Source organism: Nerophis ophidion, linkage group LG09 (assembly GCF_033978795.1).
Source record: "Nerophis ophidion isolate RoL-2023_Sa linkage group LG09, RoL_Noph_v1.0, whole genome shotgun sequence".
Taxonomy (NCBI): Eukaryota; Metazoa; Chordata; class Actinopteri; order Syngnathiformes; family Syngnathidae; genus Nerophis; species Nerophis ophidion.
In genome coordinates, this window is record NC_084619.1 from 38179674 (window position 1) to 38191259 (window position 11586).

Genomic DNA, 11586 nt, shown 5'->3' on the forward strand with positions numbered 1-11586 from the left:
ACGCATCAGAATTCATCGTTAGCAATAGATCATTAGTCATTTTTGCGAGGGCTGTCTCAGTAGAGTGATTTGTCCTGAAACCGGATTGAAAGGTTTCACAAAGATTGTTAGACGCTAAGTGTTCATTTAGCTGCTCCGCAACAATTTTTTCGAGCATTTTTGAAATAAAGGGAAGGTAAAACGGTAGTTTACCATGAGGTCAGGATCGAGGTTAGGTCTTTTAAGGAGAGGATGAATAACCGCTTTTTTGAATACTAGGGGAACAGTGCCAGAGGAAAGTGATAAGTTTATAATATTTAGCACTGATGGACCAAATAATACAAAGAGCTGCTTTATAAGTTTCCCAGGAAGTGGGTCAAGTAAACATGTTTGTTTTATTCCATTTACATGTAACAATTCTTCTGTTATTTCATCAAAACGAGAGAAAATATTTTGGAGGGCAGTATCCGCCGTATATACAGACGTATCTGTGTTAATAGAACCCAGTTGTAGCTGGAATGAATCCTTTCCAATGAGTTTAATTTTCTTATTAAAGAATTTCATAAAGTCATCTGCCAGTGGGTGGAGCTACTGGAAGGAGTCCCTTGTTGGGTTAGCGATTCTACCGTACTAAACAAAGATTTAGGATCGTTTTTATTAAGGCGAATGAAATTTGAGTAGTACTTAGCTTTAGCTAAGGTAAGCATGCGTTTTTAAGTTATTCAATCAATCAATCAATGTTTACTTATATAGCCCTGAATCAATAGTGTCTCAAAGGGGTGCACAAACAACTGATATCCTCGGTAGGCCCACATAAGGGCAAGGAAAACTCACACCCAGTGGGACATCGGTGACAATGATGACTATGAGAACCTTGGAGAGGACGAAAGCAATGGATGTCGAGCGGGTCTAACATGATACTGTGAAAGTTCAATCCATAATGGATCCAACACAGTCGCGAGAGTCCAGTCCAAAGCGGATCCAACACAGCAGCGAGAGTCCCGTTCACAGCGGAGCCAGCAGGAAAACATCCCAAGCGGAGGCGGATCAGCAGCGCAGAGATGTCCCCAGCCGATACACAGGCAAGCAGTCCATGGCCACCGGATCGGACCGGACCCCCTCCACAAGGGAGAGTGGGACATAGGAGAAAAAGAAACGGCAGATCAACTGGTCTAAAAAGGGAGTCTATTTAAAGGCTAGAGTATACAAATGAGTTTTAAGGTGAGACTTAAATGCTTCTACTGAGGTAGAATCTTGAACTGTTACCGGGAGGGCATTCCAGAGTACTGGAGCCCGAACGGAAACGCTCTATAGCCCGCAGACTTTTTTTGGGCTTTGGGAATCACTAATAAGCCGGAGTCTTTTGAACGCAGATTTCTTGCCGGGACATATGGTACAATACAATCGGCAAGATAGGATGGAGCTAGACCGTGTAGTATATTTTATACGTAAGTAGTAAAACCTTAAAGTCACATCTTAAGTGCACAGGAAGCCAGTGCAGGCGAGCCAGTACAGGCGTAATGTGATCAAACTTTCTTGTTCTTGTCAAAAGTCTAGCAGCCGCATTTTGTACCAACTGTAATCTTTTAATGCTAGACATGGAGAGACCCGAAAATAATACGTTACAGTAATCGAGGCGAGATGTAACAAACGCATGGATAATGATCTCAGTGTCTTTAGTGGACAGAATGGAGCGAATTTTAGCGATATTACGGAGATGAAAGAAGGCCGTTTTAGTAACGCTTTTAATGTGTGCCTCAAAGGAGAGAGTTGGGTCAAAGATAATACCCAGATTCTTTACCGTGTCGCCTTGTTTGATTGTTTGGTTGTCAAATATTAGAGTTGTATTATTAAATAGAGGTCGTGTCTAGCAGGACCGATAATCAGCATTTCCGTTTTTTTGGCGTTGAGTTGCAAAAAGTTAGCGGACATCCACTGTTTAATTTCATTAAGACACGCCTCCAGCTGACTACAATCCGGCGTATTGGTCAGCTTTAGGGGCATGTAGAGTTGGGTGTCATCAGCATAACAGTGAAAGCTAACACCGTATTTGCGTATGATGTCCCCTAGCGGCAGCATGTAGATGCTGAAGAGTGCAGGGCCAAGGACCGAACCCTGGGGAACTCCACACGTTACCTTAACGTAGTCCGAGGTCACATTGTTGTGGGAGACGCACTGCATCCTATCAGTAAGATAAGAGTTAAACCAAGACAGGGCTAAGTCTGACATACCAATTCGTGTTTGGATACGTTCTAATAAAATATTATGATCGACGGGATCGAAAGAAAAAGGGAGTCTATTTAAAGGCTAGAGTATACCTTACCGTGGTAGAGGAGTTTGCGTGTCCCCATGATCCTAGGAGCTATGTTGTCTGGGGGCTTTCATGCCCCCTGGTAGGGTCTCCCAAGACAAACAGGTCCTAGGTGAGTGATCAGACAAAGAGCAGCTCAAAGACTTCTATGGAATTACAACAAAATGAACTCAGATTTCCCTCGCCCGGACGCGGGTCACCGGGGCCCCGCTCTGGAGCCAGGCCCGGAGTTGGGGCACGATGGCAAGCGCCTGGTGGCCTGGCCTGTCCCCATGGGGCCCGGCCGGGCACAGCCCGAAGAGGCAACGTGGGTCATCCCTCCAATGGGCTCACCACTCATAGGAGGGGCCATAGAGGTCGTGTGCATTGTGAGCTGGGCGGCAGCCGAAGGCAGGGCACTTGGCGGTCTGATCCTCGGCTACAGAAGCTAGCTCTTGGGACGTGGAACGTCACCTCACTGGGGGGGAAGGAGCCTGAGCTAGTCCGGCAGGTAGAGAAGTTCCGGCTGGATATAGTCGGACTCACCTCGACGCACAGCAAGGGCTCTGGAACCAGTTCTCTCGAGAGGGACTGGACCCTCTTCCACTCTGGCGTTGCCGGCAGTGAGAATCGACGGGGTGGGGTGGCAATTCTCGTTGCCCCCCGGCTCAAAGCCTGCATGTTTGAGTTCAACCCGGTGGACGAGAGGGTAGCTTCCCTTCGCCTTCGGGTGGGGGGACGGGTCCTGACTGTTGTTTGTGCTTACGCACCAAACAGCAGTTCAGAATACCCACCCTTTTTGGGAACGCTCGAGGGAGTACTGGAAAGTGCTCCCCCGGGTGATTCCCTTGTCCTACTGGGGGACTTCAACGCTCATGTTGGCAACGACAGTGAAACCTGGAGAGGCGTGATTGGGAAGAATGGTCGCCCGGATCTAAACCCGAGTGGTGTTTTGTTATTGGACTTTTGTGCTCGTCACGGATTGTCCATAACGAACACCATGTTCAAACATAAGGGTGTGCATATGTGCACTTGGCACCAGGACACCCTAGGCCGCAGTTCCATGATCGACTTTGTAGTTGTGTCATCGGATTTGCGGCCTTATGTTTTGGACTCCCAGGTGAAGAGAGGGGCGGAGCTTTCAACCGATCACCACCTGGTGGTGAGTTGGCTGCGATGGTGGGGGAGGATGCCGGACAGACCTGGCAGGCCCAAGCGCATTGTGAGGGTCTGCTGGGAACGTCTGGCAGAGTCTCCTGTCAGAGAGAGTTTCAATTCACACCTCCGGGAGAACTTTGAACATGTCACGAGGGAGGTGCGGGACATTGAGTCCGAGTGGACCATGTTCCGAACCTCTATTGTCGAGGCGGCTGATTGGAGCTGTGGCCGCAAGGTTGTTGGTGCCTGTCGTGGCGGTAATCCCAGAACCCGTTGGTGGACACCAGCAGTGAGGGATGCCGTCAAGCTGAAGAAGGAGTCCTACCGGGTTCTTTTGGCTCATAGGACTCCGGAGGCAGTGGACGGGTACCGACGGGCCAAGCGGTGTGCAGCTTTAGCGGTCGCGGAGGCAAAAACTCGGACATGGGAAGAGTTCGGGGAAGCCATGGAAAATGACTTCCGGACGGCTTCGAAGCGATTCTGGACCACCATACGCCGCCTCAGGAAGGGGAAGCAGTGCACTATCAACACCGTGTATGGTGCGGATGGTGTTCTGCTGACTTCGACTGCAGATGTTGTGGATCGGTGGAGGGAATACTTCGAAGACCTCCTCAATCCCACCAACACTTCATCCTTTGAGGAAGCGGTGCCTGGGGAATCTGTAGTGGACTCTCCTATTTCTGGGGCTGAGGTCGCTGAAGTAGTTAAATAGCTCCTCGGCGGCAAGGCCCCGGGGGTGGATGAGATCCGCCCGGAGTTCCTTAAGGCTCTGGATGCTGTGGGGCTGTCTTGGTTGACAAGACTCTACAGCATCGCGTGGACATCGGGGGCAGTACCTCTGGATTGGCAGACCGGGGTGGTGGTCCCTCTCTTTAAGAAGGGGGACCGGAGGGTGTGTTCCAACTATCGTGGGATCACACTACTCAGCCTTCCCGGTAAGGTTTATTCAGGTGTACTGGAGAGGAGGCTTCGCCGGATAGTCGAACCTCGGATTCAGGAGGAACAGTGTGGTTTTCGTCCTGGTCGTGGAACTGTGGACCAGCTCTATACTCTCGGCAGGGTTTTTGAGGGTGCATGGGAGTTTGCCCAACCAGTCTACATGTGCTTTGTGGACTTGGAGAAGGCATTCGACCGTGTCCCTCGGGAAGTCCTGTGGGGAGTGCTCAGAGACTATGGGGTACCGGACTGTCTTATTGTGGCAGTCCGCTCCCTATATGATCAGTGTCAGAGCTTGGTCCGCATTGCTGGCAGTAAGTCGGACACGTTTCCAGTGAGGGTTGGACTCCGCCAAGGCTGTCCTTTGTCACCGATTCTGTTCATAACTTTTATGGACAGAATTTCTAGGCGCAGCCAAGGCGTTGAGGGGTTCCGGTTTGGTGGCCACGGGATTAGGTCTCTGCTTTTTGCAGATGATGTGGTCCTGATGGCTTCATCTGACCGGGATCTTCAGCTCTCACTGGATCGGTTCGCAGCAGAGTGTGAAGCGACCGGAATGAGAATCAGCACCTCCAAGTCCGAGTCCATGGTTCTCGCCCGGAAAAGGGTGGAGTGCCATCTCCGGGTTGGGGAGGAGACCCTGCCCCAAGTGGAGGAGTTCAAGTACCTAGGAGTCTTGTTCACGAGTGGGGGAAGAGTGGATCGTGAGATCGACAGGCGGATCGGTGCGGCGTCTTCAGTGATCTTATCCTTTCGGTCATGACCCAAAGCTCATGACCGAAAGGATAAGATCACGGGTACAAGCAGCCGAAATGAGTTTCCTCCGCCGGGTGGCGGGGCTCTCCCTTAGAGATAGGGTGAGAAGCTCTGCCATCCGGGAGGAACTCAAAGTAAAGCCGCTCCTCCTCCACATCGAGAGGAGCCAGATGAGGTGGTTCGGGCATCTGGTCAGGATGCCACCCGAACGCCTCCCTAGGGATGTGTTTAGGGCACGTCCAGCTAGTAGGAGGCCACGGGGAAGACCCAGGACACGTTGGGAAGACTATGTCTCCCGGCTGGCCTGGGAACGCCTCGGGATCCCCCGGGAAGAGCTAGACGAAGTGGCTGGGGATAGGGAAGTCTGGGCTTCCCTGCTTAGGCTGCTGCCCCCGCGACCCGACCTTGGATAAGCGGAAGATGATGGATGGATGGATGGATGGATGGGTATCGAAAGCAGCGCTAAGATCGAGGAGCAGCAACATAGATGACGCAGCAGAATCCATCGTTAGCAATAGATCATTAGTCATTTTTGCGAGGGCTGTCTCCGTAGAGTGATTTGCCCTGAAACCGGATTGAAAGGTTTCACATAGATTGTTAGACGCTAAGTGTTCATTTAACTGCTCCGCAACAATTTTTTCGAGGATTTTTGAAATAAAGGGAAGGTGAGACACCGGTCGGTAGTTTACCATGAGGTCAGGATCGAGGTTAGGTCTTTTAAGAAGAGGATGAATAACCGCTTTTTTGAATGCTAGGGGAACAGTGCCCGAGGAAAGTGATAAGTTTATAATATTTAGCACTGATGGACCTAATAATACAAAGAGCTCCTTGATAAGTTTCCCAGGAAGAGGGTCAAGTATACACGTTGTTAGTTTTATTCCATTTACACGTTGTAACAATTCCTCTAATGTTATTTCCTCAAAACGAGAGAAACTATTTTGGAGGGCGGTATCCGCCGTATATACAATCGTATCAGTGTTAATAGAACCCAGTTGTAGCTGGGACGCATTGTCTTTAATCTCCTTTCTAATGACTTCAATTTTCTTATTAAAGAATTGCATAAAGTCATCAGCTGAGTGGGTGGAGCTACTGGAAGGGGTCCCTTGTTGGGCTAGCGATGCTACCGTACTAAACAAAAATTTAGGATAGTTTTTATTACGGTGGATGAGATTTGAGTAATATTTAGCTTTAGCTAAGGTAAGCATGCGTTTATAAGTTATTAAACTATCACTCCATGCTTGATGGTGCACCTCAAGTTTAGTCATGCGCCATTTGCGTTCCAGCTTTCTACATAATAATTTCTGAGCTCTAGTTTCTTCTGTAAACCACGGGGTACGCCTTTTTGGAGCCTTTTTTAACCTTAGCGGTGCTATAATATCAATGGTTTCGCGCAGGGCGTCGTTAAAGTTGTTAGTGAGGTTATCAATAGAGCCCACATACTTTGGGAATGGTGCCACTACCGAGGGCAGTAGGCCAACAAGAGTTGTCGTTGAGGCAGCATTAATGTTGCGGCTGCTATAGCAGTTATTATTATTAGCTTGCCGAACATGAGTCTGAACCTCGAATTTTATAAGGTAATGATCAGACATTACATTATCAATCAATCAATCAATATATATAGCCCTGAATCACTAGTGTCTCAAAGGGCTGCACAAACCACAACACAAACCACTACGACATCCTCGGTAGGCCCACATAAGGGCAAGGAAAACTCACACCCAGTGGGACGTCGGCGACAATGATGACTATGAGAACCTTGGAGAGGACGAAAGCAATGGATGTCGACACTGTGAAAGTTCAATCCATAGTGGATCCAACACAGCAGCGAGAGTCCCGTCCACAGCGGAGCCAGCAGGAAACCATCCCAAGCGGAGGCGGATCAGCAGCGCAGAGATGTCCCAAGCCGATACACAGGCAAGCGGTCCGTCCTGGGTCCCGACTCTGGACGAGCGGTCCATCCTGGGTCCCGATTCTGGACAGCCAGTACGTCTAACATGGCAATCGGACCGGACCCCCTCCACAAGGGAGAGAGGGACATAGGAGAAAAAGAAAAGAAACGGCAGATCAACTGGTCTAAAAAGGGAGTCTATTTAAAGGCCAGAGTATACAAATGAGTTTTAAGGTGAGACTTAAATGCTTCTACTGAGGTGGCATCTCGAACTGTTACCGGGAGGGCATTCCAGAGTACTGGAGCCCGAATTGAAAACGCTCTACAGCCCACAGACTTTTTTGGGGCTTTGGGAATCACTAATAAGCCGGAGTCCTTTGAACTCAGATTTCTTGCCGGGACATATGGTACAATACAATCGGCAAGATAGGCAGGAGCTAGACCATGTAGTATTTTATACGTAAGTAGTAAAACCTTGAAGTCACATCTTAAGTGCACAGGAAGACCGTGCAGGTGAGCCAGTATAGGCGTAAATCAAACTTTCTTGTTCTTGTCAAAAGTCTAGCAGCCGCATTTTGTACCAACTGTAATCTTTTAATGCTAGACATGGGGAGATCCGAAAATAATACGTTACAGTAATCGAGGCGAGATGTAACAAACGCATGAATAATGATCTCAGCGTCTTTAGTAGACAGAATGGAGCGAATTTTAGCGATATTACAGAGATGAAAGAAGGCCGTTTTAGTAACGCTTTTAATGTGTGGCTCAAAGGAGAGAGTTGGGTCGAAGATAATACCCAGATTCTTTACCGAGTCGCCTTGTTGAATTGTTTGGTTGTCAAATGTTAAAGTTGTATTCTTAAATAGAGGTCGGTGTCTAACAGGACCGATAATCAGCATTTCCGTTTTTTGGTGTTGAGTTGCAAAAAGTTAGCGGACATCCATTGTTAATTTTTCCAAGATGGCGCTGCTGTAGTGGCTGGTGTTGGCAGGAGCTCTGTGCTCTTGTGTCATCCTTTTGTGTTTCCCTTTTGTTTTCATGTGTTATTGTATTTTTTTTGCCTTTTGGTCCGGGACCCTTTGGGACTGTGTGACAAGGGGTGGCACTTTCGTGACCTCTGCGGTGCTTTTTTGTGGACTTCTGGATCTGCCTCCCGGGAGCCTTTTGGCCATGGAGACCAGCTGCTGGGTCTCTGCCACACCGGAGTTGGTTTGGAGGGACTGGAGGAGATGCGGATGAGGGGACAGGGCTGCGGAGCTAGCACTGATGCCGGGACGGAGAGGCTTTGCGGTGTCTTGGCTGGGTGAGCAGGTGTCGGGCACCTCAGTCTTCTTGGACATATCCTCGCTCATCCATGCGGACTGGACACTGGCCGAGAGTTGGTTGCCGGCCGAGAGTGGGGTCGGCTCTCTTGGTTGCTTTGTTGGGTCTCCTCCTGTCTCTGGCCATGCTCCCTCCGCCCCAACGAACGATGGCGTGTAACACCATAGAGGCCACCACAGTGTATATGTTTCTTTTAGTTTTTATTCTTAGGTGTATGTAGAAGTGGCTGGTTGTATCCGCTGCTTTAATGTCATTTGTCTTCTTTGAAGTTTAATGTTTCTCTCTTACACACATGTGAGAGGGATGTGTACTATAGCTATGAGTTGTTGTTTTTTTCCCTTGGCCTCAGTCTGGACCCCCTCTTCAGGGCTCAGGCTTGGACCGATTTTTTTAATTTATTTAAATCTTCAATTCTTTTTATTTTCATTTTTTTTTCTCCCATTCCCCCCCACTTGTTTACCTGTATCTCACCTTTTTTGTAAGGGGCGCTGAAAGCCGGCAGACCCGTCAGCGATCCTGTTGTCTCCCTGTAATGTTTTGTCTGATCTTGAATGGGATTGTGCTGAAAATGTTAATTTTCCTGAAGGAACTCTCCTGAAGGAATAAATAAAATACTATCTAATCTACTCTAATCTAATTTCATTAAGACACGCCTCCACCTGACTACACTACGGCGTGTTGGTCAGATTTAGGGGCATGTAGAGTTGGGTGTCATCAGCATAACAGTGAAAGCTAACACCGTATTTGCGTAAGATGTCACCTAGCGGCAGCATGTATATGCTGAAGAGAACTCCACACGTTACTTTAACGTAGTCCGAGGTCACATTGTTATGGGAGACGCACTGCATCCTATCAGTAAGATAAGAGTTAAACCAAGACAGGGCTAAGAGTTAAACCAAGACAGGGCTAAGTCTGACATACCAATTCGTGTTTGGATACGTTCTAATAAAATATTATGATCGACGGTATCGAAAGCAGCGTTAAGATCGAGGAGCAGCAATATAGATGACGCATCAGAATCCATCGTTAGCAATAAATCATTAGTCATTTTTGTGAGGACTCCGTGGAGTGATTTGCCCTGAAACCGGATTGAAAGGTTTCACATAGATTGTTAGACGCTAAGTGTTCATTTAGCTGCTCTGCAACAATTTTTTCGAGGATTTTTGAAATAAAGGGAAGGTGTGACACCGGTCGATAGTTTACCATGAGGTCAGGATCGAGGTTAGGTCTTTTAAGGAGAGGATGAATAACAGCTTTTTTGAATGCTAGGGGAACAGTGCCCGAGGAAAGGGATAAGTTTATAATATTTAGCACTGATGGACCTAATAATACAAAGAGCTCCTTGATAAGTTTCCCAGGAAGTGAGTCAAGTAAACATGTTGCTTGTTTTATTCCATTTACACGTTGTAACAATTCCTCTAATGTTATTTCCTCAAAACGAGAGAAACTATTTTGGAGGGCAGTATCCGCCGTATACACGGACGTATCCGTGTTAATAGAACCCAGTTGTAGCTGGGACGCATTGTCTTTAATCTCCTTTCTAATGACTTCAATTTTTCTTATTAAAGAATTTCATAAAGTCATCTGCTGAGTGGGTGGAGCCACTGGAAGGGGTCTCTTGTTGGGTTAGCGATGCTACCGTACTAAACAAAAATTTAGGATCGTTTTTATTAAGGCGGATGAGATTTGAGTAACATTTAGCTTTAGCTAAGGTAAGCATGCATTTATAAGTTATTAAACTATCACTCCATGCTTGATGGTGCACCTCAAGTCTAGTCGTGCGCCATTTGCGTTCCAGCTTTCTACATAATTTCTGAGCTCTAGTTTCTTTTGTAAACCACGGGGTACGCTTTTTTGGAGCCTTTTTTAACTTTAGCGGTGCTATGGTATCAATGGTTTTGCGCAGGGCGTCGTTAAAGTTTTTAGTGAGGTTATCAATAGAGCCCACATACTTTGGGAATCGTGCCATTACCGAGGGCAGTAGGCCAGCAAGAGTTGTCGTGGCCGTATTGTTGCGGCTGCTATAGCAGTTGTTATTAGTTTGACGAACATGCGTCTGAACCTCGAATTTTATAAGGTAATGATCGGACAATACTATAGTATACGGGAGTATCGTAACTTTGGAAACAGTGATACCTCCGACAAACACTAGGTATATCGTATCGTGGGTTCATTTATTATTTGTGTAAGACCACAGCTATCAATTATAGTCAGGAGCGCTACGCACGGTGGGTCCGATGGGGTATTCATATGGATATTAAAGTCCCCCATTATAATTATATTATCGGCGTGCGTCATTAGATCAACAACGAACTCTGAGAATTAATTGATAAAGTCCGAATAGGGGCCTGGGGGGGGCGGTAGATAACTGCCAGGTATAGAGGCAGCGGTGTGACAGACCTCACAGTGAGCACCTCAAACGATTTATATTTATTTTTTATGTTAGGACTACGGTTAACGTTTTCAATGTATATTAGTGCGACCCCCCCACCGCTTTTAAGGGAACGGGCAATATGCGCATATGTATAGTTAGGAGGAGATGCCTTATTTAGTGCAAAAAAGTTGTCTGGTTTAAGCCAGGTTTCGCTTAGACCGATGACGTTAAGATTGTTGTCTCTAATGACCTCATTAACTAATAAAGTTTTGGGAGACAATGATCTTATGTTTAAAAAACCTATATTATAGGTAGTGGGCTGTTTTAGGGAATTGTTGATCCAATTACCCGTAGTAGCAATTTTAATAATGTTGCGTTTGTTATGCATAGTGCACTTAAAATAATTACGCCCATATCTAGGAATTGATTTGACGAGAATTTTCCGATTGTTTCGTTGGTGCTGCGATAAACTGAATGAACGCATCATAATTTGCCACCTCACTAGATTGCATGTCCAACTCTGTCACAGTCTTAGCAGAAAAAACTTGTTCTAACTTAACTGACTCCTCAACCAGACTAGCAGGCTCGCGTCTTCCATTTAAATCCAGCTTCAGGATGGAAGGAAGCGGTGTTCTGTGGGGATTAGCCTTTTGCTTTGTTGTTAGCCCCGCTCGGCATCTGCGCTTCTGTTTTCGATCACACCGCTTGCGTGTCTTCCTTTGACGGTCCCCGCTGGTACTACGCTGCGTCAAAGGCCGTTGGATGTAGCCGGCGAAGTATTCCCAAGCTAGCGAGGTGGTCCAACGTACACGCATCTTTCAGTCCAAAACGGCCCGATTTATCCACATCCAGAATTGTCTGGCGGTCGTAAGTGATCACGGA